General features: G+C 38.0%; 1 long non-coding RNA gene across 1 annotated transcript; it reads right to left on the minus strand.

Annotated features, from left to right (window-relative positions):
- Positions 1 to 1734: 1734 nt before the first annotated feature.
- LOC131899839 (uncharacterized) lies at positions 1735 to 3941 on the minus strand. Its single transcript, XR_009376132.1, has 2 exons — positions 3718 to 3941; positions 1735 to 2607 (listed from the first exon to the last, which is right to left on the minus strand). It is a non-coding gene; the product is annotated as an uncharacterized LOC131899839 (long non-coding RNA).
- Positions 3942 to 5148: the final 1207 nt, after the last annotated feature.

The raw sequence follows: 5148 nt of genomic DNA on the forward strand, positions 1-5148 counted from the left end.
TATGGGAATCCCATAATGGTACTTCCGGGAATTCTAACGAGGTTCCTTATATTCTCTAAGACTCTATGTCATTTCAATATTAGGTGGTAAAATAAGTTCAATATTCAATATTTATGTATTGTCACTGTTTCAGCATTAGAAGGGAATACAAGCCCATTTATTCTAAACCCACTTTTGCTCTATTGTTCAATGTAAAATGTAAAAATACTTCCAAAATTATTCTGTCTTCACAAGCCTCTTCTAGAGATGGGATGGGATCAAATATTTCATTCACTATAGCTGGCCTATGGGTGGGCATGTAAAATTCTGCATATCTTTTTCTTTTTGGTTTGCTTTGGTTTGGTTTTTTTCAAGACAGGGTTTCTCTGAGTAACAGTTCTGGCTGTCCTGGAACTTACTCTGTAGACTCTGTATACAAGTCCAGGCTGGCCTTGAACTCATAGAGATCTGCCTGGCTCTACCTCCCAAATGCTGGGATTAAAAGCATGTGCCACAACAACCTGACCTCTGTGTGTCTTTTAATAGAATCACCATTGAGGAAACAGTCAAAGCTTTTATAATGCATTTTTTCTTGCCAATCCTAAAAAAAAAAATCTATGCCACACTGAGCCTAGGGCTTATAAAATGCAACACTGTTTTGAGATAAAAGCAAGACCCTATTATTCCTAGCTATTTGCTATGAGGTGAATTCATGGCCAAATTCTCTAGAACAAGATAATGGCAATGCTGGGTTTAATAAAGGTCTGATAAACTGAAGCTAATTGCCTCCCATTGGTACTTGGGGTGTGTATATAGGCTGTCTTCAGGTAGACCTGTAGATGGGGCCATGATGATCTACTAGTGTTAGAATTCACTAGTCTGGCACTGCATTCCAAAAGTACTTACTTCCTGCATGTGTCTTATATCTATAAGGTATTGTATATCATCAGGAATATATACAAGTCCATATGACAGCTAAAAGAAAACAGACTAAAATACGAATCTTTCCCATTCTATTAGAACTAATGTTTCCAACTGCTGCCATAGCACATATAAATGCTCTGTCTGTGAGCACTGGTTATTGGGATGCCTGGGCTGCTGCCTCATCAGAGGACAGATAGTTGAATTGATCCTTTTGTTCCCAAGCCTGATATTAACTGGTGTTGCACCCGTGTCTCACAGCCACAGGGAACTGCACAGTCTCGGGGCCATTCCTTAGGCTCATTCTATGACTAGAAACAATGCAGGCTAATATTCAAATTTATTCTGTAGGCCTGAAGGTCTCTGTATGATTCTAGGGATCTTGTATGAACATTATACTCTCTATATTGGTTCTTTTGGGTTCAGCATTACAGTTTCTCACTGTGGAAGACCTATTACTGAGCTCCAAGACAATGTTTTTTTGGTTTTTTGTTTGTTTGTTTGTTTGTTTGTTTGTTTGCTAAATTTTCTGCTTTGCTTCCTGAGTCTTGCTCATTGTTTTAGCAAATTTATGGGAGAGGTTTCTAGGCAGTCTCTTTGAAACTTGTCCAATGCAATTCTAACAACTCATTATTCAACCACTCTCTTTGAATTAAGGATCATGAACATGTGCTGGCACTGCACATTCTCATAAAAGCCCAAGTACTGGGTTTCATGTCCATGGACTGGACATAATTACCATTTTTTTTTTCACTCAAGTGGCAAACCTCCCGCTCCACGCTACCCTTCTCAGAATTGGGAGAGCAATGATAAGGACCGTCATTCTTTCCCATCTCCTTCTATATGTGCCTTTCCTTTTATTAAACTACAACTGTGAGCTATGTTCTCTTATTCCTGGCATTCTTAACTCTTGTGAAGAGAGCTTCATATATAAATAGCAATTTCAGTAGGTGTGACTGTGAGGAGATAATTGCCTTAGGATCTTACTCAGCTTCTATCTTACTCTGCCTCCTGAAAAACCTTTCTTGTATTTTGTATTAGTACTTAGAACCATTCTGTATTAACTTGAAGATCTCAGATTTAACATTTCTTTCTTTTAGTGGAGGTACTGAAATGATTAAATCCTTAGCATATGTTTCTCCCGGACATTCTTTTATCTCTCCTTCATTGCCCAAAGGCAAACTTGTTAGATACAGTATTCAGAGTTGGCTTGCAAGTTTTCTGATATCTGATTATTTTACCAATATTCCTTTGTCTGGAATGAGGTGTTTTTGACATGTTACTTCTTTGTTTTTAAGTTTCTTTTTATCTTTGACTTTTGAAATTTGTTTTACAGCAGTTCTCAGTGAAGATCTTCCTGTGCTTATAAAACCTTGGGATATTTGAGACTTATGGATCTGTTTTCATTTCTACATCCATGTTTAAACTCCAGAAGTTGGTAGTCACATCTATAAAATGGGAATGGTAGAGATGACAAGTCACAGGCTGTTGTCATCTTTAGAGAAATGCAGGCTATTTTACACATCTCCAGTGTCACCACTCCTACTGCCAGAATTACACAGAAGGTGCTTGTGTTGGCCAGTTATTATCAATGTCACATGTGTGTCAAAATCAACAAAAATTCAGTCTTCGCTTACAGTTTCATAGGCTCCATTTGATGTTCATATAGCTCCATTGCTTTTAGCTCTGTTTTAAAACTGATCATCACTGTGGAAAGCATGAAATTGAAGGAAAAATTGATATTCTTAGTTCATGGCAGACCAGAAACAAAGAGACAGTAAAAGAGGGATCTGGGACAAAATACACCCTTCAAAGGTACTCCCCACTCCCTGCACCCCATGGCATAGTTCCTCCAGCCAGAATTTACTTCCTAAAGTCTCCTCCATTCTCAAAAATAACTTAAACTGGAAACCAAGATATTACAAACTCACTTTTGGGGATAAATTTAGATACAAACCATATCTTATAACTTATCCTGGCTCATCAAATGCTGATGACTAATTCATAAAGCTAAACCCACTTACTCTCAAGTCTCAGGTGTTCCCATACTGCTTAAAGGAAGGAATGTAAAGTATCATCATTTGCGATTCAAAACAAACTGTCAGCTGTAAGGCCTTATAAAAATAAAATTAAAAAAAGAAAATCATGTATTTTCTAGACACAGTGGTGCAGACTAAACAATATCATTTCAAAAACAAGGACTAAGAATATAACAATCAGACCAAAGCAAGTACAAATCCATCAGAGAAAATACTAAATTCTGTAGTTTCATATTATCAAGGTCAATCAGTGTGTAGACGAGTTTCTAAGCAGTCTTATTAAATAAAGAACACGGAGCTAAATATAGGGGTGAAAGCCTTAGAGATCAGGGAAATAGTGAGAGCCACCAAATGCCTTACCTCACCAGCTCTGTAGCTTCCAAAATGCCAGCTACTTCTTGTCTAACCTGTGCTTTTATTACCTTGCTTTTCTGCCCTCTCATTGGCTCTTAGCCCAGGTACCTCACTTCCTTGTTACTGCTATCTGTACAGACCCCCAGATCTCTATGGTTGGTACTGGGATTAAAGGTGTGTGTTACCATGCTTGGCTCTGTTTCCTACCATGACCTTGAATACACAGAGACCCTGCTTGCCAAGTGATCGGATTAAGGGCGTGTGCTACCACTGCCTGACTTTTGTGTTTACCTTAAAATGACTTGCTATTTCCTCTGATCTCTAGGCAAACTTTATTTATTAACATACAAAAAAAATCACCACATTTCAGCACAAATAAAATATCACCACATCAGTGACATAATGTGATCCTCAAAATGCTTACCCAGCTCCTTTCCTGTGCCTTTGCTGGTTGTAGCTTATAAGATTTTTCTTGTGGGATAGATCTGCTTTTTGCTTATGACTTTGTTCAGCAGATTTTCCATATTCCAAGCATCTTGGATGTACTGGGGCCTGTATTGCAGTTACAGCTTCACTCTCATGGCTTAGTATATTAGTCTTTCAGCTGCTGCTTGTAGAGACTCAGTTCCCTCCAAACGCTGTTGGGCCTCCCAGGCTTTCCTTAGAAATCTCCTTGGAAGCCTCTATGACACCACATATCTTGCATCTTTGACATCATATCGCTTGTGTTTTATATACATGTAGCAACAGCACTATATGCAAGATACCAATGTTACTCAATGTTACCCTGGCTAATTACAGTCTTTGGGTGCCCAGACAGCTGAACACACTTAAATGAATCTTAAGGAAACAACTTCCTAGGAGGCCCTATACAATTAGAACACCCAATGCTCTGTCTTCAATAAAATATTCATATTTTTCCACTTTTGATTCAGCTAAAGAAAGGATATTGCTGATTTGGGAGACAATATTCTAAGAGCATGGTTCCTGTTGTCCCAGCACAAAGTAGCTAGCTTCTCTTAAATGATGCTAATCTCTTTAACAATCAATTCTTGCATGACGGCATCTTTCATCTTGCTCTGAAATGGCAAAGTTTTAAAATGTTTCTGGTCTTCTCTTTTCTTTTCAGTTTTCACTGTATCCTGAATCCAATCAGCCAGCAATACTTATGGCCCAATTTAGAGGCTAGTCTGCCTTGCAATTTCCTAAACCAGATTAATTTGTCTGTCACCTTTAAACTAGGTTTCCAACAAAGTCTCAGGACATGGACATAATGTAACATTAATGACCTCTAGTCTAGTTCTCAACAAATTCCCTGTTTTCATCTGAATACTCAGGAACATGGTATTGATTGGACATATTCCTACTGGCATTGTAGTCTTTTGGGCTCCCATTAAAACTGCCTGCTAATTTCTGTTTATAGCTTTCAAGAACTTCTCTAATCTCTTTGAAAATTGTATAAATTCCTCTCATAAACCAGTTCTAAAAGCTTCTGAAACACATGGTCATGATTAGTCACAGTGAAGATGCCACTTAGTACCAATTTTTCTATGTTTGACTTTTGTCACTGGGACAAAATACTAGAAGGAACAAACGTAAAGGAAGCAATGATTTGTTTGGGCTCATGATTCCATTGGATTGGTTCTATGATTAGCTGGCTCCATTGCTATAAGCCTGAGCCAAACATCATAGTGAAGAGAGCATGACTGAAGAGATCCACTCAACTAGAAGCAGAGATGGTAATCCTTCAGAGCATATTTCAAGTCATAAACTTTGTTTGACTATGGCCTAGTTCCTAATGGTGTATTCAAAATGAATTTAATGATTAATCACATTGATTTAAGTTAAGTCCTTC

The sequence above is a fragment of the Peromyscus eremicus genome, chromosome X (assembly GCF_949786415.1).
Source record: "Peromyscus eremicus chromosome X, PerEre_H2_v1, whole genome shotgun sequence".
NCBI lineage: Eukaryota > Metazoa > Chordata > Mammalia > Rodentia > Cricetidae > Peromyscus > Peromyscus eremicus.